Genomic DNA, 26,520 nt, shown 5'->3' with positions numbered 1-26,520 from the left:
GGGTCAACAGCTAGAAACCATCACAACCTGCTATAATCCGTTAGTTACAAAAGGATGGAAATTATCCTGCAAAAAGTGCCAGGCTGCAGAGGTTCTTGTTTGGAATTATTACACTACTGCTGGATATTCTAACTACCCATTTGTGTTCAAAGGGGAAGCGGCATTTGAGAAAGCTTCTAAATGTGGGTTCTGCCACCTACCATGTAGAACTCTATGCCACAGGGTCAAACATACTTGCCATCTAATTTAGCATCCTAATATAGATTCTAACACAGCTTCTTTGACAGAGCTAATTTCTCTGAGTTTCAATTTCCTCACCTATAAACTTGGGAGTAACAACTTTGTGTGGCAAGAACCCCAAGTAATTAATCAAAATTCTAACTTTGTGCTTCGACATAGGGATTGATCATAAATGTGGGCTATTATTGTCTTGATCTTTGTTTTTGTGTTGTCCATATAGTACTTATTAATATTGCTACTAATTTCAGGTTCGTCATTTCTGTCATTTTAATTTTATTTTGTCAAATAAATTATCATAAATAATCTTTTAATTGGCTCTCCTGTCCCTAGTTCTCCCCCCAATCTTGATCTCTTTCCTTTTTTTAATTCCAAGCTGCAATTGCAAGGCTAATATTTTGAAAGGAACACTGACTTCACATTATCTATTAATAAATTGTAAACTAAGCCCAACACAACATGATCCTAACTTAATTTTCAAGAATTTATAGTCTATTTTCCTTCCCAGTTTTTGTTTTTTAGTCAAACTGAACGTTTTGCTGCTCCTTTTTATGTACATTTCATGTTTTAGCCTTCATCTGAGTTTAATCAGCACATTTTAAGCAGGTGCCTACATTGTGTCAGATATTTTCTGCGTCGTAGGAGTGTCAGGATCATTCAGACAAATCCCTGCCTTCCAGGAGACCATGACTAGTGTGGCGAGGCAGGTGTGATGTTGATTCAACTTTTGCGAGATGTTTTATTCGTTGAGATTACTTCTAATTACTCTTAAAATCACACACATTTTTAGAGGTCCATCTCAAAGTAGTCCCCTATGAAAACTATATAAATCCCTCTCACTCATTTAAACTAATATAGTTCCTTTTCCATGCTACTTCATCTTGTCTTACTTTATGTTATTTATGTTGGTGTTTTCTTGAGGGCAGGGGTCATGCTTTATTCACGTTTGTGTTTTTTCATCGTACCTTATGTATAACAGGCTTGCAATAAATATGTGTTAAATATCAAAGGAATGTAACAGTACAATCTGACTTTAAATAGAACAATACCCAAAGTTTTCACGGACCATTTTTCAAAAGACCCATTCCCCCAAGATACTTAGCCTACAATGCTTACTTTATATAAGCTCTGTTACTTAAGCTAACAAACGATAGTTCTGGAAACCTCATATATAGAAACATAAGGCTATTTAGATGAATAATATATTATATATATAAAATATAGTTTGTTACATCACTAGACTTGGCTTGAATGGACAAGAATATTGCTTGCTTATTTTCTTGATGTTCTTTCCTTACACGGTTTGTTCCACAAATGTATAAATATTAATATATTAGAAAGTTACAGAAACAGATGCAGGAAAAATAGACAGACACAAATAAAGTATGGAAGCCCGGACATAAACCAGGGATTTCAGAAATAGAAGCTGTGGAGACGCGTCTGGGAGGAGGGTCTGTTTTAGCACCGTTGGGCATGCGTCTTTAAATAGGAGACACATTTCTGGAAGGAACATAGGGTCCTGTGGGTAAAGTATTGGGTTGCCTTGTTTTATATTTACTTGAGGCTATTACAGAGAATCAACTACAGTGTAAAGGGAGAGCAAAACCAAGCGAGTTTAGGTTGAGGGACATTAAGTATGCTTTGAACAGATCAGAAGCCCTGGACAGACGCCACCACAAAAGCAGCAGCATCTGGAAATACACGTGCTTGTCTCTTTGTATGGCTTGGTGTGATTTCCATGGTGACTAAAGGAGTCATTCACTTCAGCCTGCATTGATGTGACCAAAATAGCTTCATCAGAGCAAATTCTCATCCCGTCTGAAGAGTGGACAGATTCTTATGGTTGTCCACGTTTGCATTAACGACCCTACTGCTTATGCAGTCACAATTACAGCTAACCAAATAGGTGTAGTCAATGGATTTTGTTAATGATTTACGTTCAAAGTAACAATACTCACATATAAGTAGAAGTTAAAAGGATTTCAACAAATTAGGTAATTGGCTTTTTAGCTATACGTTTGTGTTGGGCATTTATAATGAGCAAATCTTATTTATTTCAATGTGTTTGATTGTTTTGAAATTAGGACAGGTTAATAACTTTGTTATCAGATTAACAAATTAAGCTTTTATCAGTTCATCTTTACATTAAAAGAGAAAAGCCTGAAGACATTATTAACTTCATTTCAACAAGCTTCTGTAAATAAATAGGTTTTCATTAGGAAACCAGCTTCATTTATCAAGGTTATTAAACCATTATGTAACAAAAAGCATGATTTCTAAAAATGTCCTATGATTAGACTTATTTTGATACAACCAGGTTTGCTACACATTTTAACATGAATCAAGACAAATAGTTTGTTCAGAAAAAATAAAACCTCAGAAAAATGCAGCTCAGTCACTGTTTTGAGTTACTGATTAATGTTTGTCCCTGAATCTGCTCCAGACAGATTGTATGTTTTCTTTGGTGACTTTCACTGGAATATGGTTGGCTTTTATGATCAAACCATCCTTATGGTATAATCCTTGACTAGGAGTTAGATATTGAAAAACACTTAAAATATACATGGTCAATTTCTTATAATTAACTTTTTCCAGTAAACTTATGGAGAATAACTTTTGTGGGGATTATCAGAATGTTCAAAAACATATTTCTATTGTGAAAACCAGGTGCTTGCTTTCTGAGTCTGCGGGTCTATTCAGCCTGCCCAAGAACTGGATCCAGCTAAGGTTCTCCCTTCCATTATGGAGCCTGGAAGGTTTTATGCAAAACCAGTGACTGTGCTCCCCAAAGAAGTCTACTGAGTGGTGTGCTGGAGAGAACCTGACCAGGAATTCACGCGTTCAAGCTCTGGTTCTACCATCTGTTACTTAGGCAAATGTTTTCACCCAACTGTAGGGTTGATTAAGGCTTTGGGCTTGCCCCCAGAAACCCCGTATTTGTGGATGGGAATCACTTGAAAGTATTTTCCTAGGGTCCTGTCATAGCCATTCCGTCTAACTCTAGTAATCCTGATGGCTCTTATGCTCTAGATGAATACTGATGATACCTCTTTCACCATCTGTTTTATGTAAGCATGGTGGTCGGTAAGATTATTTTAGGTGAAGCAGCAGAACCACAGGGCCTTGTTTCTAAATCTGGTTAACCGAATGCCTTCTGTATTCACCTGTCATCACAAAATGATGCACGGGAGCGCTAATTATTTTAATCAGAGTCATTCCCAATTCTAAAGTTAATCATGGCGATTCTCAGATCAGGAAGAAAATTAATTAAGATGCAATACTATTTTCTTGTCTCCCAGGGTGACATCTCCCAGGTTTCTCATTAAATCGCCCATTTAGTGTTTGGTTTCAGTGCTTTGGAGCCAGGCAGACCAGATGCAAACCTCAGCTGCATGTCCCGTCTGCTCCCTGAGTGGGCAGAGATGATGGCCTTGCTCCCAGCGGCATCTCCAGCCCTGGAACTGAGCTGGCTGCACACGAGGAGCCAAAGGCATGTTTCCTGAGGGGAGTAAGTGAAGAATGAATGAAGTCAGCCCTTCCATCTCTTCTTCCTTAGCTGTAAAATAGGATGACAACACCTATTTGCCAGTGGTTGTTCTGAGGCTTAAATCATAGATGTAATGCATTTAGCACAGTGAACGGGCACATGATAAGAATTCTATAAATGGTAGTTGTTCATCTTCCTACAGGAAGGGCAGATCTCTGAGTCATAGAAATTGCTTCTTATTTCCCACTTTCCTTTATTTCCTTATGTGGTAAAGTATAAGTTATACGTTCTACTGGTGTTCAACAAGGAAAACTCTTGTTCAGGGTAATGTGCAACTAACTTTTAAGTCCGCCTATTTTAAAATGACAGAAAATCTAGTTTTTTCATTAACTTTCGACTCATCTGTTTCCGGGCCCGCTCAGCAAATCCCCACTTTCAGAGGACTGCCCTCTAAGGAACTACAGACAGGGTTTCCATCTGTATTTCCATTTTCTGAATAAGTAACGAGGGGAACTAGACTCTCAGGGCCTCCTCTGCCTGCTTCGTCCTTGCGGAGCTGATGTGGGGAGAACAGTCCTCACTGTCCGGTCTAGTGATGAGCACACTTCTGTAGCCACGTGGACCTGTGTACTCCAGGTCAGTTAATTCCAGAAAATCATCCAGTCTCATGTTTGCTCAGATTCCCTCATTTCTACTTTGTGAAATACAAGGAATAGTACAGATCTTCAGTTTCCCGGGGGAGTGCTTCATTACTTTTCCTCTTTTGCTTTTTACTTAGTCTAATGACTCAGATTCCAGATGGGTCTGTCTAAGTTTAGGATTACCATGATCTACTTTGTAGAGAGAAAAGAAAATATTCCTTGTACAGTACAACTTATGTAATTTTTTTTTCAGGGAAGTGAGAAAAATATAACAGTGTAGAAGAATTTTTGGCTCTAACATTAGATGTCAATGTTTTGTATTCTGTCATTGGGGTGTGTTGTAATTTACTTATTTACTATCTCATTCCCTCTGTAGCTAGTGAAGTTTACATTTTCAAAGAATGTTTTAATGATACGGAAAAATATTCTCAAAATAGTGACATGCAAGTACAAGGTACAAAACAGGACAGTGTAATTCTAATTTTGTTTTTTTTAAACGTCAATATACTTTCTTTTCTTTTTTTTTTTCTTGGAAAAGAAATATTCGTAAGAGTTCATTTTATCATCTGGAGAGTGGGCTGAAGTTTTGTAAAATTTAATTTCTTCATTATAGACTGTATTATTTTAATAAAAGCTTTTCTTTGGTGTCACCCATTGTGTGCAGCACTGAGCTGGGGCCCTGGAGCCCTCATTATTGTCCATCTGGCCGCACCACGGTCAGCACTGCATTCAATTAATTGTAACAGAATACTGATGACTCAGCATTTCTGCTGCTGACAGGAAGTCCTTGAGCGAGTCTCTTTGTAGTTCCTCCAAAAAAGGATGCTCAGGGACTCCTTGGGTGAACTGCTGCAGGCCATGGAGAGGACAACCAGGTTGCAGTAGTCAGTTTGCACTGGGCTATCCCAGAGCTAGAACAAGGGAACAGGTTAACCCCTAGAGTCCTGGAGGTCACAGACTTGGGCAGGCTCAGGTGTTAGATGCAGCTCTGCCTTTGGAGCTGGACATCCTGGCTGCCTGCTGGGAACAGGTGAGTATGTATCAGGCATTGTGAAGCCTCGAAAGGCTTTGTTCTGATGTAGCTGCAGATCAGGCTCTATCCAAATTGCATTGTTACTGATGAAATAATTTTTTAAAAAACCAATGGTATCTACGTGAGCATTTTCCTCATGGAGACCATTCAACAGAATGCTGTTCTTGGAGAACAAATGACTCATGCCAACGACTAGTTTCTTTTTTTTTTTTGAGATAGAGTCTTGCTCTGTCACCCAGGCTGGAGGGCAGTGGCACGATCTCGGCTCACTGCAACCTTTGCCTCCTGGGCTCAAGCAATTCTCTTGCCTCAGCCTCCCACGTAGCTGGGATTACAGGGGTGCACCACCACGCCCGGCTAATTTTTGTAATTTTTTTAGTAGAGACAAGGTTTCACCATGTTGGCCAGGCTGGTCTTGAACTCCTGACCTCAAGTAATCCACCCACCTCGGCCTCCCAAAGTGCTGGGATTACAGGCGTCAGCCACCGTGCCTGGCCAATGACTATTTTCTAGGTTTTTCTCATGGTCAAGCAGCCATGATCTTTTAATAGCTTTGTTTTATTTTAACTCAGTCCCAACGGTTAATTTAAATCCTTTCTTTCATCAGTGATACAAAGAGCGAACTTCACTACGGTCTCATCTTGACAGAGTCAAATGCAGAGGCTCTAACGCTGCCCACTGGAGGAGGAGGAGCTGGAACTTAGGAAAACAGCTCAGATGCTTCATGCAAATGAGGAAGCTCAATTGGCTTCTCTTGAAAATACCTCACAAATCATTTTCTCTTGTTTCTACTTGCCAAAATATTTATAAAATATCTTTGCCCTGTCATACCTAACTAAGCCTCTTGGTATTTATTTTTTCAGTGAGATTCTCTGATGCAAGAACCAAGCACTGGCTTTTAGAAAGTGTTCTCTCCCCCTTCCTCCCTGCCTATCTCTCCCCCTCCCTCCCTCCCTCCCTCCCTCTGTCTCTCCCTCCCTCCCTCCCTCCCTGCCTATCTCTCCCCCTCCCTCCCTCCTTCCCTGCCTATCTCTCCCCCTCCCTCCCTCCCTCCTTCCCTGCCTATCTCTCTCCCTCCCTCCCTCCCTCCCTGCCTCTCTCCCTCCCTCCCTCCCTCCCTCCCTATCTCCTCCCTCCCTCCCTCCCTGCCTATCTCCTCCCTCCCTCCCTGCCTATCTCCTCCCTCCCTCCCTGCCTATCTCTCTCCCTCCCTGCCTCTCTCTCTCTCCCCCCTCCCTGCCTCTCTCTCCCTCCCTCCCTGCCTATCTCCTCCCTCCCTCCCTGCCTATCTCTCTCCCTCCCTGCCTCTCTCTCCCTCCCTCCCTGCCTATCTCCTCCCTCCCTCCCTGCCTCTCTCTCTCCCTCCCTCCCTGCCTCTCTCTCCCTCCCTCCCTGCCTATCTCCTCCCTCCCTCCCTGCCTATCTCTCTCCCTCCCTGCCTCTCTCTCTCTCTCCCTCCCTGCCTCTCTCTCCCTCCCTCCCTGCCTATCTCCTCCCTCCCTCCCTGCCTCTCTCTCCCTCCCTCCCTGCCTATCTCCTCCCTCCCTCCCTGCCTCTCTCTCTCCCTCCCTCCCTGCCTCTCTCTCTCCTCCCTCCCTCCTTCCCTGCCTATCTCTCTCCCTCCCTCCCTCCCTCCCTGCCTCTCTCCCTCCCTCCCTCCCTCCCTCCCTATCTCCTCCCTCCCTCCCTCCCTCCCTGCCTATCTCCTCCCTCCCTCCCTGCCTATCTCCTCCCTCCCTCCCTGCCTATCTCTCTCCCTCCCTGCCTCTCTCTCTCCCTCCCTCCCTCCCTGCCTCTCTCTCCCTCCCTGCCTATCTCCTCCCTCCCTCCCTGCCTATCTCTCTCCCTCCCTGCCTCTCTCTCCCTCCCTCCCTGCCTATCTCCTCCCTCCCTCCCTGCCTCTCTCTCTCCCTCCCTCCCTGCCTCTCTCTCCCTCCCTCCCTGCCTCTCTCTCCCTCCCTCCCTGCCTCTCTCTCCCTCCCTCCCTGCCTATCTCTCTCTCTCTCTCTGTCTGTCTCTCTCTCTCTCTCTGTCTCTCTGTCTCACTCTAGATATACATCAAATTAGTGTGCAGAGGGAGGACCAAGAGTATCACAAAATTATCATTGTAACTTGTGGATAATAAATTTCAAAATCTGAGGTCTGTGCTCCAATATCTGACCTCCTTTTCTGAAAAACATGCACATGTGAAACCTGATTTACAACTGAGGAAGTTAAACCTTTCCTTTTGAAAGTAATGTATCAGTAGAAAATGGAAAGTTCCATGGAGATTGGTGATCTTCTAAATTATTTGCATAAGAATAGGTCACTCCCAGGCATTCTGTAACTCTCCAAAGTCAGAACAATCAAGAGGACACATCAGGCTTTAGAAAAACTCATTCCCTTGGAAGATAATCTCAATAGCATATGTGAATAGGAAGAGCATCAAAGTGTGACAGAGTGTCAGAGAAGAGTCACCTGCTACAAGCATGATCATATTACCTAGGAAAAAGTAAGTTCCAGGCTTCTGTGGATATTCATATAGATATTTTCCAGGGTTTTAGAAGTTCACGATTTCTCAGGGAGACCAAAGTGCCTGCATGACTGTGAGGGGTTCTTAGTCCTCTGGGTTCTGGTTTCAATTAGAAATAGCCTGGACCACATGGGTCAGTCCTGCCCAACAGACATTAGGACCCCTCCCGGGGCCCTTGCAGAGTGGGTCAGTTCTGTGGATGTGGGAAGGGGTGAGTGTTGGGTTTGGGAATCAAAGGCTGTGTGTTGAGCTTACAGTAGAAAATTTGGAGCTGCTTCTTGCTTAGAGATGACCCAATATCCAGAAGTAGCTATTGTGGGCAAATGGTGCTTCCCAAAAAAGGTATATTGAAGTCCTTCCTAACCCCTAGTGCCTGTGAGAGTGATCTTATTTGGAAACAGGATCTTTACAGATGTAATCAAGTTAACTGAGGTCATACTGGAGTGAAGCAAGCCCTAAATCCAATGACTGGTATTCTTATATGGAGAGAAAGATTTGGAGACAGATACATAGAAAGAACATTGTGAGACAATGCAGGCAGAGATGGGTGATGCTGCCATAAGCCAAGGACTGCTGGCAACCACCAGAAGTGGGAAGAAGTGAGGAAGGATTCGCTGCTGGAGCCTTCACAGGCAATCCGGCCCTGCTGACACCTTGATCTCAGACTTCTACACCCTCACACAGTGTGAGATGATAGATTTCTGTTGTTTTAAGCCACCCAATTGGTTGCACTTTGTTGCAGCAACTCTGGAAACTGATACAGTGGCTCAAACGGAGCCTCTAGGTATCTCTTCTATTGCAACCCAAAGACTGCACCAATGTGACCTGAAGGGGTAAGAGAACTAAAAAAATTTGCTTTTGGGGAGATAGATTTGGGTAAATTTCTCTATGCTGAGTTAGAGGAGTGACATATGGTGGTAGTAAAATCCAGATAACCCTTGACTGTGGTGATTTCAGAAAGAGAGAGCCAGGAGGCCTGGGAGCCAGCAGGCCAGCAGGGGTCCGCCCACTGGCTCCGAAACAGTGCACAGCGACATTAGAGCAAGGGCCCATCCTGTGCTTCTCTGGAGCCCCACGAAGCAGAGCCAGGTGGAGGGGCAGGAAACTGCACATTGGTGGGGTGGAGGGGCTTGGAAGGGCTGAGACAAGGTGTGTGCATGGGGATAAGGGCATTCCTGGTCCCCTGTGAAGCGTCAGTGACCAAGAGGCATCCTCTAGAAGAGGCAGACACTATATGGGAAGGGAGAAGCAGCATGAAGGAATGTGCTTTAGCACAAGGGGATCAGTTACAGATTCCTTGCCATGTTCCTTAGACCCACGGCCTGATATTTCACTCTGAAATAAGGCAGAACGAAGAATTCAAAAACAATCACTCTGGGAGAAAAAAGCGAATTCTCTTGATATCCTTGCTTTCTCCTGGCCTCACTTCCTCTGATGTTCCCCTGGCCTCTTACAAATCAATCAGCCTACATCAAGGGTATCTATGACATGCTGCTGGGGGCGGCACAGAAGTGAACGTCACGGAGACGTCAGGGCATGCGCATATTCTTTGGCGCCCACCGTCTTATTTTCTTAACTTACTGGGAAATCTTTTTGTTAAAGTGCACGCATTAAATTTCTTCCTGGCCTCATCAGCCCCAGCCCAGGCAGTGGTGGTTCCCCATGAGGACAGCGTACCTTCTGAAGAAATGCACCCAGATCAGAATGGTATACGAGTCTGTCCTATTCTGGCTCTAGAAAAGAAATGTCACAATAAATAGGTGGGTGGGATGCTGCCCCACACTCCCCCAAACAACCGAAACAGCGACGAGATCGAACTGAGGACAAGGTTATCATCATACACTCTTTTCTTTACACCGTTTGATGCCTACCTGCTTCTCAGGACAAACACCGTGAAAAGGAAACTGGCTGGACACTTACAGTTTTCAGTTTGTCACATATTACAATTAGTCACCATCAGCTAATTATATGGAAAAGGGGAAATCTGGCTGTTTTACCCAGAGTTGGTTTCAGGTGGGGGTGAAGCAGGCAGTGTGATACTGGCAGCCCCATGGTTGGTTTTGCTGATTTGGTTCCTCTTTCCTTGCCCCCTATTTAATACAAAATTCCTCTAACGAACTTCCTGTGTGACCACTGGTCAGCATTTCAATAGAATGGAAGCACGCAGCACGGCAAAGACCATAGTGTTAATATCCTTCGCATCTGCCATTCCCACCTCCTCCTTGCTTTTCCAGTCCTTTCCAACTCTGCATAGGATGAGGGGGAGAGGAGGGAGAGAGGAAGGGTGAGAGGGAAGCAAAGTCATTTCCAGCATTTTAAAGTCAGCTCTCCCAAAATGCTCTCTCTCTCCATACCCTTCTCCCTGTTGGGGCTCCAGAGCCTTCCCTCTACCTGAAACCACTCAGGCTGCAAGGAAGCCTCTTCAGGTCCCCCTCGTCCTTGATCATTACACCGGCTCTTGAGGATCCTTTCTTTCTCTAAATTTGGCAACAAACTTCTGTTGCAGCCTCTTCTCACTATTGGAATTCCCTTTCAGGGACTGGTCTCTGCAACTTATAGAGCTGCAGCAGTGTATCTGACCATTTAAGGCTCTACACTGTGCAAACAGAAAAGGAGCGCACTCCTCTCTCAGACACATTATAAGAAACTTTATGCAAGCCCTGTGCATTTTCAGAACACAGGATTGACCCTCATGGACAGGAATTTGAGACTAGGTAGGAAAAGAGGGTCATGGGATGGGGGGAGCTGCCTGAGGGCTGGTAGGAACTTGCCAGGGGGTCCTCATATCCCTTCATGAGACAGTTGCCTCATTAACCTCTTTCAAGGGATGGCCCTGATTTCACGGTGAAAAGCAATGCATGTTTCTGCAGATACATCAATGCTCTAACACTAACATGTTCTCTGCTTTGACATCCTAGGAGATTTGCTTCCATTGAATCATAGTTAACTTTTTTTTTTTTTTTTTTTTTTTGCTTCTTGGCAGAATATTATTTGCAGATATCTGCAAATTTGGGAGGAAAGCTTTTTTTTTCTAAATGGAACTATCCTGAAAACAAAGGGAAAAAAGGGCAAACACACACACACATGCTCACACACACAAACACACACACACACATGCTCACACACACAAACACACACACACACATGCTCACACACACACACACAAACACACACACACACATGCTCACACACACAAACACACACACACACTCACATACAAGCCTTCCCCCAAATCCTTCCAAGTCTTCATTCTATTTAAGCTGTTTATAAATAATATCGGGTGATAATCTCATTGAAAATGCATCTGTTTTCATGTTAATTTTTGTTAATTTGACATCCCTAGATGATATCACAAAAATACTTACTGTGTGTACATTTGTGTGTGTGTGGGTGTAATGTATGTTTGTGTGTGTGTGTATGTGTATGTGTGGGTGTAATGTACGTTTGTGTGTGTGTGTATGTGTCTGTGTGTGTGTAATGTACATTTGTGTGTGTGTAATGTACGTTTGTGTGTGTGTGTGTGGGTGTGTAATGTATGTTTGTGTGTGTATGTGTATGTGTGGATGTAATGTACGTTTGTGTGTATGTGTCTGTATGTGTCTAATGTACATTTGTGTGTGTGTGTGTAGTGTACTTTTGTGTGTATGTGTGTGTGGGGGGGTGTAATGTATGTTTGTGTGTGTGTGTATGTGTAATTTTGTCCCCTTAGTCCGTGATGAATTAAAATAAGTAGTTACCTATAGATAACTAAAATTCTATACATGTCTTCGTGAAGTTGACCTTAGTTAACAGTTGCAATTAAGACATATCCCAGAAAAATGTTTACATTTTATTTTTAGTATGATCCTAATGTTGCTGAGTTCCCAGCAACACAATTACTTATTGCAGCCAACATCTACTGTGCTTACTATGACAGCAAGCTCTTTCCTACATTCTTATATCAACACCACACAAAGTAGGGCCCGCGATATTTCTGATTTGTGGATGGGGAAGCAGAGCCATAGACAGGTGCCAAGTCACCCAGGTCTCAGGGGTGGGGTGGGGTCTCCCCACAGACAGCCTGGCTCAGACACACTCTCCACCGCCACGGCACAAGGGACCCTTGTCATCATCCCACGGAGTTTGTCTTGGCATTGCTTCTTCGGTGCTTAGAGACTGTCAGTGAAGAAGCAATCTCAACAAACTTTGTGGTTTTGTCATCCTCAGAAATGACCAATCTTCATGAAGTTGTTGTCGTGCAAGCCTGGGCTTCTATTAAAATAAAAAAGCGTGCTTTGCACCTAAGGCAGTCGCGGAATAAAAGCAAGCAGCAAATTGATGTTCTCATTTAAAAGTCTTTCCTGGCCTGTGAGTGCCCTGGGCCTACAAAGGTAAAAGAAGCCTGACGTCAAAGGAACTGGGCATTCTGGAGGTTCCTGGGCAGACCTGAGACTCCAGAGAAAGTAGGAAGAGAAGGCAGATTTTCAGGAAAGGTTGAAGCCAGTGTCAGTTAATGATGGCAGTGTTCGTTTCTGTTTGTATACCTTTAACAGCCTAAAAATGGGGCTTCGGACACAATACCTTTCCTAAATGAAACCAATGCCTGCTTCGTTACAGGCACATGGTACGTACTGTGGGTGACATCCAGCCCCCTTCAGTTTTCCAGAGTCTTTCCTGGGGTCTTGCTTGGCTCAGGGCCACTGGGACACAACCCACCTGATGACACCAGGGTGTGTCAAGCCTGTGGTCAAGGTTCACACGTCTGTGTGTGCCACAACCACTGCAGAGGGGAAAGCTTTCATCCGTACAACATCCCGCCCTCAGCAGAGACTTGGAAAACCAGGAACCCGATAGTCCTTAGTCAGGAAGACGGAAAGGCTCCCCAACAGGCAAGGCCACTCCATGTTACTACACAATACCATACCTACTGACATGGTTTCTCCCTGTGCCCCATTGCTAACATTTCTCCTTCAAGTTGGCATGCCAAGTAAAGCACAGTGAAAAATGTCCGAGTTCCGCGTTGCTCTTAGCAACATCTATGAGTCTGAGCTTCTAACCTCCTTGCCTATAGAACAGTGCCTGAAGGAAGAACTGGCAGTGTTCATTGGCATCGGAATTGCCCGCGATTTTTCCCTTTTCAGCAATTATTTAAGTGCTCCAAAAGCATTGTTTCTTTACTGTTTTCAAGGCAAGATAGAAGGAGAGGTTAATCTTGTGTAGAATTTCCTCTGCTTTCAAGTTCCAGGTTGGGGGTGTAAAGAGGTTTGATAGAGAAGAACCGCAGCTGCCCAGGCCTGACTGCAGGAGAAAGCAAAGTGGCTGGGGACGGGGTGTGGAGAGCAGGTGGTCTCCCCTCTCCTCCATCAGGGTCAGGAATGTGTCTCTCCTTTACTGGACCCATTGCCCTCCCTGGATGGCTGTACCGTTTAGGGAGGCCTGTGCTGACAATACAGGTGCAGTTCGAAAGAAATTCCATTAAAGTGGGCAGTGGGGAGAAAAGGGGAATTCTGTCATGAAACATAAAACCTAAAATACTGTCTGGTCAAAACCTAGACAGCCTATATAAGGCCCATGAGAGCTCGGAGACCCTGCTTCTGACGCCTGGGTGGGGAGCTGAGGGGTGGGGCCGTGAGCAGGGTCTCAGCCCAGCCAGGAAGAAGGTGGCTGCCTCTGCAGGGACGGGCACTGCAGCGTGGGGGGCAGACGTGATGAAGGCAAGGACTTTCCCACTGACCGTGCAAAATCTTCACGAAGTCAGGGTCTGTCCACGATCTAAAGATCGAGACCTCATGTTGAGTTCTGAGGTAAAATGGGAAAACAATTTTAACAGTACAGTGAAGTTTCCTGCCAATAAGCAAACGCTTCCGCTCTCCGCTCAGCTACAGAAACATCTGGGAGCTCCAGGGAGGAGGCAGAGGAGCACAGGCGCTCCCAGTGTGGGCCGCGCTCAGGAGTCCCTGCACAATGGCAGCGACACGGCTTCGTGAAATGGACACCCTACGGGATGGAAAACAGGGAGAGGGAAGCCACGGCATTCAGAAGCAATAATCACAGAACGTTTCTGTGCTTTCCACGGCTCCCTCAACATCTGCCTCCACTTCCAAGTCAATCGAGGCAGCCTGTTTATGTGGAGCTTTGAGATGACACATAAACTTTGCTGACCCTAGAACGACACCCTTTCCACATTTAAAGCAATTTTCATGTCAATGATTGTGCCGTTAACCTTCCAGGGTCATTCCAATATTTTCTGAGAAATTGGCTGCTTTTGGGATTTTCTTAGAATGCCATGTGTTTCATTTTTGTGCAGAGCAGACGACAGGCGAGGCATTCCAACACGACTTCAGTCGAGTTAACTAATTCCTGTCAAGGGAAGTGAAGGGTTGGGATTCAGAGAGCCCGTAAAGCCCAGAGATTTTCCTTTTTCCAAAACAGAAAAAACAAAACATGCAGTGTGGTTTTGCAACCGGGCAAGTTTCGAAATATTTTGAAGCTTTCTGCTTTGCCAAGTATTTCATAAAAAAACTATTTTCTTTTTGTTTCATGCCAAAAAATGTCACCCCCAAATATTTTTTCCCATATCTGGTCACATGTCCAGGATTTTTTCTTTCCTAAGAATAAATAATTTTTCTGGGTTATAAAAATGCCACTTGCTCTATCAGATTAAACATATCTTTATATAGAAAAAGCATCTGAAACATTCCCCAAGTGGGTCTAAGAGAGGAGTCTTAGTACAATTTTGTTAAATTAATTTTGATTAAATATTAGGCCTTGAATTCTTTCTGCAACTATCACAAAGTTCGGGCTTATTTTGTTACACTTTCAATTTTCCCTTTTTTCACTATCCACATACTGTTTCCTTTTATTAGAAAGCATTCAAGAAGAACTGATTTCTGTGTTTGACCAAAATAATAAGTTGGAAATAATACCAGGGCAAGGGAGCCCTCTCTCTGGGCTCCATTCTCTATTTGCATAGTTAACTGGTGTTAGAAGGTTCGGCTGTCAGGGACTCAAGAACTCTAGCATCAAAAAAGTGTGAACTTGCAAATGAGCTGTCAAGGTTCCTAGCAGGTGACTAACAGCTGAGAGCTGACTTGTCTCCATCCTGGTGCTCTGCTGATCTTGCTGCTGGGTAAAGCAGAGGCACGCAGGAACACTGAAAAATGGCAATTTGTATGGGTTGGACTGGCATTTTCTTTTTTACCAGTTAAAATGGTAATTACACTCACAAAGTCAAAAAGCTGAATAAATGGTCTTAGAGTTGGAAATACGGGGCAAAACAAAACACAGGTTTGAAAAAGCAATAATAGCTATACACCTAAAATGTGGAAAATGTTCATAAAGAAATGAATTGTAGGGCGTTAGCTCTGGCAAAACCACCAAAGGCCTGGAGGGATTAATACGCAATAGATTTGAAAGTTAACACTGGGCAACTTGAAATGCATGTATGTGTTATTGATGTTTAGCTAATCATTGTAAGTAAATCTACTGGAAGCAAAAAGCATTCGAAGTTGATGTTATTGCTAGTTTGCAGGGTAATTCTGAAAGTCTGTGTGTTTGTCGGTGCGTGAGGGGATGTGTGTACTGAGGTATGTGTTCAGGCTGGGGGCTTCTGGTCCTTTAGAAACGGTTCCCTCGACACTTCCTGGTTTCCAAATCTTCATCACTCTTTTTAAAATCTAAACATGCAGGTTTATTTTATATGGAGAACACATTGCTATGAGGAGATGTGACATTTCAGAAACCTCACATGGCACTGATTCTGAAATGCCACCAAGTTCTTCAGAATATACCCAAAGTCTCTCAAAGATTAATGATACACTAAGAAACTGCAGGACGCGGCAAATTTTGTTGCTTGTCTTCAACTCACTGTCACGCTGCCACAAATCGAACCTAATAACATTTCCATCCCTCTCCCATCTTATGATTGCATGACCCTTCTCCCTCATGCACAGGGAAACTGTTATTTATGTTGTGAAAATATCAAGCATCTCCAAACACTTACGTTTTGTGGAGCCAGGTCTCCCATGGTAAAATGAGAGAGGCCAACACGGTGAGTTTGCTTCCTAGGAACGGTAAATCAGCATCGCGATGCCCTCAAACCAGAAATAATACCCTTCGTTTGCTGCAACTGGTTTAGTATCAGTGCTATAAAAAATAGATGATGGAAAACCGGAGCCCTTGACAGAAATGCAAGTCTGCTGTGTGTGGCTTGTGCAGGAATGGAGCAGAGAGAAGCGGTGGTCTTGTCTACACATCATACTTGGGCTTCTCCCATGCTGACACGCGGAAGCACGTGCACAGTGGACACACGCTGTCAGGACATTCATCCCTGCTGGCATGTAAATGGCAGGGAGCTCAACAGCTAGAATTCAAGTGGCACAGAAACTTGAGCCTGTGGAATATCACTGTGGAGTGGGCAGGTCAAGTTCTTTACAGTGCTCTTTGCTTTTGCAAAGAGGTAATTTCCAACTCAAGAATGCTCTGTGGCTTTGGCGTCAAGAAAGCTGAAAGTCGGTGAAACAGAGCCTTGAAGGTCATCCAGTCTGCGCTGCAGCAGGAAGTGCATGTTGGGAGTCCCAGATGCAAAACAGGCAGCTCAGCCCAACATTAACTCAGACCGGCGCTAACTCAGCCCGGCGCTAACTCGGCCCGGCACTAACTCGGCCCTGCACCAACTCAGACCAGCACTAACTCAGCCCAGCACCAACTCAGATCGGCACCAACTCAGCCCAGCACCAACTCAGATCGGCACCAACTCAGACCAGCACTAACTCAGATCAGCACCAACTCAGATCAGCACCAACTCAGATCAGCACCAACTCAGTCCAGCACTAACTCAGATCAGCACCAACTCAGCCCAGCACCAACTCAGCCCAGCACTAACTCAGCCCAGCACCAACTCAGCCCAGCACCAACTCAGACCAGCACCAACTCAGATCAGCACCAACTCAGCCCAGCACTAACTCAGCCCAGCACCAACTCAAATCAGCACCAACTCAGATCAGCGCCAACTCAGACCAGCGCCAACTCAGATCAGCGCCAACTCAGACCAGCGCTAACTCAGATCAGCGCCAACTCAGACCAGCGCTAACTCAGACCAGCGCTAACTCAGATTAGCACCAACTCAGCCCAGCACCAACTCAGCCCAGCACTAACTCAGACCAGCGCTAACTCAGATTAGCACCAACTCAGCCCAGCACCAACTCGGCCCAGCACCAACTCAACCCAGCACCAACTCAGCCCAGCACTAACTCAGATCAGCACCAACTCAGCCCAGCACCAACTCAGCCCAGCACCAAGTCACCCCAGCACTAACTCAGCCCAGCACTAATTCAGATCAGCACCAATTTGAACCAGCACTAACTCAGACCAGCACCAACTCAGACCAGCACCAACTCAAACCAGCACCAACTCAGCCCAGCACTAACTCAGCCCAGCACTATCTCAGCCCAGCACCAACTCAGCCTGGCACTAACTCAGCCCAGCACCAACTCAGCCCAGCACCAACTCAGACCAGCACTAACTCAGATCAGCACCAATTTGAACCAGCACTAACTCAGACCAGCACCAACTCAGACCAGCACCAACTCAAACCAGCACCAACTCAGCCCAGTACCAACTCAGCCCAGCACCAATTCAGCCTAGCGTGCACTGATCCTCTGGCATAAACTCAGACTCCAAAAATGTGTAGAGAAATTCTAACCAAAATTTGCAAAATTAGGACCTGTGGTCAGTACCTTGACTAAATATGACTCTGTCTATGAACACAAGTTGGCATAATGTAACGTAAGACAGTAAAGACAGGCATCATTAGAAACCTTTAGCATTATGTCAGAAGGGCAAGAGGACTCAAGTAGAAGAAAAGCAGAGAGAGTAACAGAGGGACATGTATGAAAAGTACTTTTTGCTTCTTCAGTCCTGCGATTGCATTAGGAGCAGAGGTCAGGCCAGAGAGCTGCCCTCTCCTCACTTTCCTTCTTTCTCTCTGTTTTTTTTTTTTTTTTTTTTTTTTTTTTTTGAAGGGGAGTCTTGCTGTGTCGCCTAGGCTGGAGTGCAGTGGTACGATCTCGGCTCACTGCAACCTCCACCTGCCAGGTTCAAGAGATTCTCCTGCCTCAGCCTCCCAAGCTAATTTTTATATTTTTAGTAGAGATAGGGTTTCACGGTGTTGGCCAGGCTGGTCTCAAACTCCTGACCTCAAGTGATCTGCCCACCTCGGCCTCCCAAAGTGCTGAGATTACAGGCGTGAGCCACCGCGCCCGGCCTCTCCTCAGTTTTCATCACATACTCCTGCTCTTCTGGCCCTCCTTCGACACAGCAGCAGGGGCTACATAAAATAAATTAATATACATTTTTTTAAAAGTATCTGCTTTACTTCTGGTCCATTACATTGGACATACCCAGCCAGAAATCATACACTGGCTGGTTTCCAGGAGCCAACTTGAATGTTTGGCCTTTGAGGTAAGTATTAAGGTGCTCGTGGCCTCCCGCCCCACGGGTCCTCCACTCACTGACCCGGCCTGTATCTCAACGCCTACATTTCCCAACCGTTCGTGTTTGATACAGCTGCTGATCCTGCCAAGGCTGGAGGCCCTCCCCATCTGCTGACTTGCCTTTCTCTGAAATCGGCATCTTGGCTCCCCTGCATTATTTCCGATTGGACTTGTCTCTCTGGCTTGTTTTCTCTGCTAATTCTGATGAAGACGATAATCTTTAGCTCTCAGCCAGCCCTGACTCCAACAGTTCGGGGGTAGTGTTCAAACAACCCTTGAGAATCTTATTTTTCAAGCCTGTTGGCTGGCACTTTAGGGCTAAAGCAAGCGGTGAATTAAAAAAAAAAAAAAAAAAAAAAAAAAAAAACAACTGGCCTAAGTAAACATATGCACCCAGGAGCACGACTCTGCAGACAGACTGCCTGGCTTTGAATCTCACCGCCACCATTGATTGGCCGCTTAACCTTGCATATCACAAGATGGGAATAATAATGGCACCTACTTCATAGATTGCTTTTTTACTCTCCCATCCATTTGTTCATTCCTTCAGTAAATATCCATCAGGCACCTACAACTTCCCAGATGTATGGATCCAGAAACGTCCAGCACCGATTAAGAGACCACAGCCTTGTGGATTTTCCATTCCAGGGCATTTTTCTTCAAGGATCCAATGAGATATCCCCCTAAACTCTACATCATAGAGCCTTTGACACAGTAAACACTCACATGCCATTAGCTGTTATCACAGTAACAAACATAAACTTTTAGCAAAGGTTTTAACTAAATGAGGTGAGAATCATAAATAAAGATATATTTGCTGTGGTGAAAAGGAGAGAAAATGTAGGGAAGTCAGGGAAGAGGAATATTTGCTAAGATCGTTTATGAATCCGACACAGTAGATTCTGGGCGTGTCCTAAGCTTTGACCTGTGCTATTTGATGTGGGATTTGCACACCTGGGAGGCATGAGCTTCTGAAGTTCAGACTGTCTGCACACTCTCTGACACACTCCACAGCTGCACAACCTGCAGCATGAGTCAGCACCATCCTAACCTCTAAAGAGCCCGGCAGGCACAGTGACCGACCTCCCAGGCCTTTGGGCGTGGTGGGGACCAGCTGGTTTCCTGGAGAGGCATCTCCTTTACGCCATCTGTGAAAGCAACCCAGATCTAAGCCTCCGATCTGAAGGTCAGAAAGCGGGTAAGGTTGAGGTTCCGGAGTGCTACCTTATCAGATACCTTGTGCTTTTTAAATTATATTTTTACAATAATTTCCATTTATTATTTTTTTCATGGTATCCTAGTGAGGTAGGCTAGTTTGACAACATGCTGCTTAGGGGAAGTTTGCTGTTGATAAGTCTTTTGAGTTCACTAAATTTTGGTGCAGCATGAAAACCCAGACTGTTTTCAACTCTCTCTTTGGCACACCTGCTTGATTCCTGATAGTGCTATTAATTTTGCACAGATTTCCCAATTTGCTCCCCAGTTGCTCCCTGGGATGGTGAAGAACAAATAGCCCTTCGGAAGCAAAAGCAGTCTCAAACCAGGCTGAGTTTTGTGATGGCTTCTTCCACATTGTCCTTCAGTGCCGAGGATGAAAACATAGAGCTAAAAACTGTGATACACAATCACTGGGTGTGTACACAGAAAGGAGATTTGCCACCTCCTTTCCGTGTACACACCCAGTAGCTTAGAACTCTGTTAGCTTCAAAATCTATTCGGTCACATAGTCACATTGCATTCCCCTCCCCAACTCCCACAGATTCTACATGAGAGACAGTTTAGGTAGTAAATGAGTGGAAGGACAGGGCAAACTAAGATTCCGATGATGAGCCCCTCCTCCTCCTCCTGATCCAGATGATTTCCTCCTCCTCTTCCTCCTCTGCTGGTTCTTTTTTCTCCTTCTTCTTATTCCTCCTCCTCCTCCTTTTTCCTCTTCTTCTTTCTCCTTTCCTCCTCCTCCTCCTTCTATCTTCTGTCCTCCTCCTCCTCTTCCTCCTCCTCCTTCTCCTCCTTCTTCTTCTTCCTCCTCCTTCTTCTCCTTCTCCTTTTTCTTTCTCCTCTTCTTTCTCCTCCTTCTTCTCCTTCTCCTTCTTCTTTCTCCTCCTCTTCCTCCTCCTCCTTCTCCTTCTCCTTCTTCTTCCTCCTCCTCCTCCTTCTTCTCCTTCTCCTTCTTCTTTCTCCTCTTCTTTCTCCTCCTTCTTCTCCTTCTCCTTCTTCTTCCTCCTCCTCCTTCTTCTCCTTCTCTTCTTCTTCCTCCTCCTCTTCTGCTTCCCCTCACCTTTCCCCTTTCCCTCTTCTTTCATTTCTCCTTTCTTCCCCATTCTCCTCCTTCTCCCCCTTCCTTTCCTCCTCCTCTTCCACTTTCCCCTTTCTCTTCTCCCCCTCCTCCACATTTTCCTCTTCTTCCTCCTCCTTCCCTTCTCTCTTTTTCTGTTATTTGATCTCCAATTTTCACTTCCTAAAATTTCATATGGTTGGATGCTATTATAATTATTCAATTACACAATGATTACATGTGGGCTGGTGGTTTTGAAACAATGTACCCCATTGTATGCGTTATTGCATTCATGTGGAACTTGAAACTGTAGGAGGTCCATGCAGGCTTTTCCAGGGTCCCCAAGAGTACTTTGTGGGTTTTGGATCTAGGTTTCTGTTTCACTAAATCAGCATGTTACTCTATAGTGTACTGTCGGGCTAGAAATAGTCCATTGACTATTTTAGACTCTGCATCATGAAAGGAAATCTATGGTTTTGGTTGAATTTCATAGGAGAATATTGATAAATTATCATTGTTTAGATCAATAATCTTCTTCAGCTCAAATCAAACAATGAAGTGATGTTATCTTGCAAACTGTGCAGATAGGCGGTGGCACTAATGATTCTGCCACATCGGATTAATCTTTGAATTTTCAGAATCTCAGAATGAGAACTTTCCACAAAGTCAAAACCGTTTGGTGGACTGACAATGTCCGAGTCCACCAAATGGTCCAACATTCAGAGATGAAATCATATCATGACATAAGAAGCCTAATGGAATGAATGGCCACCAAGGATTAAAGACCAGGCTGCAAAAATCTGGCTCCTACCATTCAGACTTGCCTGAAATTGTGAAACATGGTTTTCCCCTTCACCCTAGGGAAGACCCTTCGGCAAAGGCCCATTCACTAAGGGCGAGCCTTCCTTTGGATCGGGGGCTCAGAAGGGAGAGTCATATTGAAGTCACCCAAACTGTTCTTTGCCCCGGCTGCTCGCTGACTTTGTTAGGCAGCTGGTGCTAAGGAGAGGGTAAAGAAAGCAGAGGACACTTGTGGGCTGGCTCAGGGATGGAGAGTACCTGGCCGTTCTCCCTGTGTGATGCAGGTGGCTTGTTCTGAGACGGGTGGGCATACAGGCAGTGAGCACATCTCCATTGCAGCTGGGGAAGGTTGATGTGGGACTAATCAGGGATGGAGAGGGAGGGGCTGCTGCAAAGATGCCTGAGCAGGTGCTGTCAGCGGGGACTAGGGAAGCAGAGTCTCTATCCAGGAGTGCATGCCGGTGGTAGGGGCAGCACCAACCCCAACGTGGCCAGTAAGAACACAGACTAGGCCTCCCAGATGCCTCCCGCAAGTAAGGAGAGATCAGGGACTGCTCCAATTTTTGGCTTTCGTATTTTTTAGACAGATGTCTTGAAAAATGTCTGCTGCACTTGCATTAAGAATTAATTAATCATGGTCCAGACTTATGCTCAGGTAGACAAGGAGGACTGGAGCCACGGTGGGCTCCGTCCAACCTCACATTGCATCTTCCTCATAGCACCTGTGCACCCAAGGTGCAGATCCTGATTTGATGGTGACCTATTACAAATTTCCCTAGACTGCAAGCAATCACACTATACTTAATAGCTCTATTTAGTAGAATACTTAGATTAATTCTTGGAGAGAATTTAAATTTAAATATTATTTCCACAGCTAAAAGACAAAAATAGCAATAGACAAATGTACTCTCTTTTTCGTTTTCTTTAACTGATATATTTCATTTTTAAGCCTATCTACCCGCTCCTCCGATTTGAAGACATCCTTCGGGCTGTGTGGGGATGAAAGCCTGTGTGACTGATCACTGCAGTGACTACCTCTTGGCCATGACCGTTACTGCCATTTTGGCCTCTCTGAAAAGTGAGGCAGCCTCAGCCCTCACAGATACGTTTTCTGTTCATATTTTGGTTCTCTCTACAAAAAGAGAAGCAAACAATGTCACCAAAGTCCTAACTATATCCTCCCACTCTGTGATCCACAGAAAACGAAGCAGCAGAAGAAATAATAGAGGGAATAACAAAATGACAGAAGCACAGAGGGAAAAGTAGCAGGTGGCTTTTCATCAGGGCGGCCTTTGGGTAAGATTTACAGGAGACAATGTTTTCTCTGCACCTCTGGGGCTTGAAAGGTTATGGAAAGAGGACTCAATAGTGACAGAATTCAAACACTCACAGTTGTGACTCAAAGTCCTCCCCGGACATCACCATAACGCATGGTCTTAGCGGTGTTTTTCAGAAGGGCGATGGATTTCTATGGATCCATGTTGTCTCTTTTATCTGGTTAGAGTTTCTTTTTTTTCTTCCTTTTGTTCTTTTTTGAGACGGAGTCTCACTCTGTTGCCCAGGCTGGAGTGCAGTGGCACCATCTCGGCTCACTGCAAGCTCCGCCTCCTGGGTTCAAGCAATTCTCCTGCCTCAGCCTTCCGAGTAGCTGGGACTAGAGGTGTGCACCACCATGCCTGGCTAATTTTTGTATTTTTAGTAGAGATGGGGTTTCACCATGTTGGCCAGGCTGGTCTCCAACTCCTGACCTCAAGTGATCCTCCCGCCTCGGCTTCCCAAAGTGCTGAGATAACAGGTGTGGGCCACTGCACCCAGCCTTATCTGGTTAGAGTTTCTTAGGTGGGAATGGAGTTAGTGGTCCCAGGCCAGGCCAAGTTAGGACAAGCTGAGACATGCATCCTGCGGCTGACATATGGTGAGGAATAACCAAGCAAAATATTCTTGTGTGAGGCTTTAACTCTGTGAGAAACCACCACATTATGAAGAGACTTTCTTCTCCCATCAACCAGGTTTTCCACCAAATTTGTTGCAGCCTTGTTACGGGCTGAGTTCTGCCCTCTCAAATTCATATATCGAAGGACTGGCCCCCTAGGACCTCAGAATGGGCCTGTGCTCTGTATTTGAAGACAGGGACTTTAAAGAGGGAAATAAGTTAAACTGAGGTCATTAGGGTGGACCTTAATCCAATCTAGCTGGTGTCCTTTAAAAGAAGAGTGTCGGGCATGGTGGCTCACGCCTATAATCCCAGCACTTTGGGAGGCTGAGGAGGGCGGATCATAAGGTCAGGAGTTTGAGACCAGCCTGGCCAACATGGTGAAACCCTGTCTCTACTAAAAATCCAAAAATTAGCCGGGCCTGGTGGCACATGCCTGTAGTCCCAGCTGCTCGGGAGGCTGAGGCAGGAGAATCGTTTGAACCTGGGAGGCAGAAGTTGCAGTGAGCCGAGATCACGCTACTGCACTCTAGCCTGGCAACAGAGAGAGACTTGTATCAAAAAAAAAAGAAGAAATTTGGACACCCAAAAGAGACACCAGACACCAGGGATGCGTTCATAGAGGAAAGGCCATGTGAGGTCACAGCAAGAAGGTGGCCGTCGGCAAGACAAGGAGGGAGGCTTCAGAAGAAACCAGACCTGCCGTCACCTTGATCTTAGACTTCAGGCCTCCAGAACTTTGAGAAATAAATTTCTGCCATCCAAGCCACCAGTCTGTGGTACTTTGTACCCCAGCAGACTAATAAAACCTGCAGGCTTTAAACGATGAACACGGGGATGCGACTTTATTGTAGGACCAGTAATTTGAATTTCTTGCAAGTGCTTGAGTGTAAGCATTAGTCAATAGTCAGTGATCTGACTGGAAAGAAGTGGAGGGCATGAGTTCACGGCAGTGTGCTCAGGGTACCTGGCTCCTCTGTGAAGAGCCCCATAGAAGACAAGGCACTCTGGCCCTGTCTCGGGGCAGCGGAAGCTTCCAGGACACCACCGTCACTCATCTCTTGCTGCTGTCCACCATGGCCCCGGACAGATGAGTCAGGCGCATGGTGGTCAGGGCCGTGGTTTCTCCTCATCGTACCCCAGCCTGCGCAACTCCGTGCCTGGAGTGGTGAAAAGTTGGCCTTTGCTCATGGTGGCTCATGCCTGTAATCCCAGCACTTTGGGAGGCCGCGGTGGGCACATCCCGAGGTGAGGAGCTCAAGCCCAGCCTGGGCAACACAGTGAAACCCTGTCTCTACTGAAAATACAAAAAATTAGCTGGGTGTGGTGGAGGGTGCTGGTAATCCTAGCTACTCGGAAGGCTGAGGTGGGAGAATCGCTTGAACCCGGGAGGCAGAGGTTGCAATGAGCTGAGATTGTACCACTGCACTCTAGCCTGGGTAACAGAGTGAGACTCAGTCTCAAAAAAAAAAAAAATAAATAAATTGATCTTTGCTGCTTCCACAGATGCTCACATTTCTCCCCGGCTCATTTTAAGCTGTGCTGAAATCTGGTAACAAAGCTTGCTTTTATTTAAGGTACATTTTGTAAGTTTTCGGGTGGCCCACTCTAAGGTAGAGAGGCCTGCTTTTGGTGACTTGCCTTGGAACTAGAAAATTAGCATCTAGCTGTACCATATCTGGGCCTGTGACCCTGGCCTCATCGGTTAGGGCTGGGCTTTCCTGAAGTAAGCTGCAGCCCAGGGCCTCGGTGTGCGAGGAGTGCAGTTGCTGTGTGTGACTGGCTCTGTTATCAGAAGCCCCAAGTATTCTCCAGGGAAACTTTTTAATCATGCTGCTTTTGATTTAGGCAATATGTTCTTGAAAATATTTTCATAGTCTAGTCTCCATCAATCTTATTCTTCCATACTGACATCTGCTTCCAGAATTTGCAGTAAGGTGAGTTGGGAAGTAGGGCCCTGAAATCTTGAAGGACTGCCTAAGACCCCCACACACAGAAGCAAAGCAGCCTCCACAGGATGCCAGCTTAGCAAGGGAGGGCTCATGGGCAATTTTAAGGACCTCAACACTGATGCTGAGAGAAGGTGTGTTATGGATTTTGCATCTGCAGTTTTGACATTAGTGGCATTTTACGCATAAATAAGGTTGATATGTTAACCACCTCAAAATAATTTTCCTGTTCAATTAGATTTTGTTAGTGAACTCATTCATCAGTTTGAAGAGTTCAAGTAGTCTACTGAAAAATGATCGCTAAATCTGGCTTATGATTAGAACTGGTTTACATTTTGCCTTTGGCAAGTGGAGGATTTCCCTAGGCTGTTTCTGGAGCCTCATGTATTGATGAGCTTCTGTGCCCTACTCCAAGAAGCATCTTTCCACCTGAGAATGAGGGGCCCCACTTACAATATTCTTGGAAGAGGACCTGGGGAAGAATGCAGGAGGACTCCAAGTTAAGATGGTGTTCAAACTCAGCATGGCAGAAAGTACCCAAAAAGATGTTTAGAAGTATGGCTTGGCTTGCTGCTGCTATGGCTTAAAAAATAAAAAAAAAAGGTTACAGCAAGAACCTTTTAGGGATCTCCACAGCCACCAGTAGGGCTCGGCAGGCACACTGCCCCAGCTAACCACGGGAGTAGTACTTAGGGAGGGCTGGGATAGGGATGCTGCTCCAGGCCACCTGGGAGGGAGAGAGGTGCAGGGACAGTTGGTATAAAAGCAACTGGGGACTGGGATTGCCACAGCCCAACAGCCTGATGATGGCTTGAGGTTGTTGCCAAGAGCAGCTCCTAGGAACTGCTCCTGCTCTGAGTCACCCTCTGCGAACAGCAGAGGCTGTCAGAGAAGATTTAATTGTTTTGATCTTCCTGCCTTCTTGATATCCCATTGAGAGTCACCCTTCAGGGAGAAGCAGATAGAGTCGTCATTTTGTATTAAGCAACGACAAGAAAGAAAGAAAGCTTTTAAGATGAAATCTTGATGGGATTGGAAATCAATTAATCAATCACACAGACCTTTGATTCCTGGTCATTCTGACTCAGAATTACAGACGTAAGTGTGCAAAATCGTATTACCTTAGGGCACATGGGCTTTTAGACCAGTAGAATTTTATGGAGAGAAGAAACAGTAAAGA

At 45.3% G+C, this 26,520-nt stretch overlaps 2 protein-coding genes across 19 annotated transcripts in view; both read right to left on the bottom strand.

Moving 5' to 3' along the window:
- PDLIM3 (PDZ and LIM domain 3) overlaps nt 1-578 on the bottom strand; it is a 214,851-nt gene extending 214,273 nt beyond the window's left edge. The window contains exon 1 of the mRNA XM_050792599.1: nt 575-578. The gene's annotated coding sequence lies outside the window, so the exon portion shown is untranslated. The remainder of the gene's footprint in view (nt 1-574) is intronic.
- The window catches only part of SORBS2 (sorbin and SH3 domain containing 2), a 227,551-nt gene that overhangs the window by 137,807 nt on the left and 63,224 nt on the right, over nt 1-26,520 (bottom strand). The window contains exon 3 of one of the 18 annotated variants that reach the window (XM_050792564.1): nt 9,588-9,643. The exons of the other annotated variants lie outside the window; for them this stretch is intronic. The gene's annotated coding sequence lies outside the window, so the exon portion shown is untranslated. The remainder of the gene's footprint in view (nt 1-9,587; nt 9,644-26,520) is intronic. 18 annotated transcript variants of the gene reach the window in all.

The sequence above is a fragment of the Macaca thibetana genome, chromosome 5, assembly GCF_024542745.1.
Source record: "Macaca thibetana thibetana isolate TM-01 chromosome 5, ASM2454274v1, whole genome shotgun sequence".
NCBI classification, from domain to species: domain Eukaryota; kingdom Metazoa; phylum Chordata; class Mammalia; order Primates; family Cercopithecidae; genus Macaca; species Macaca thibetana.
This window is presented reverse-complemented; position numbering and strand designations above follow the sequence as displayed.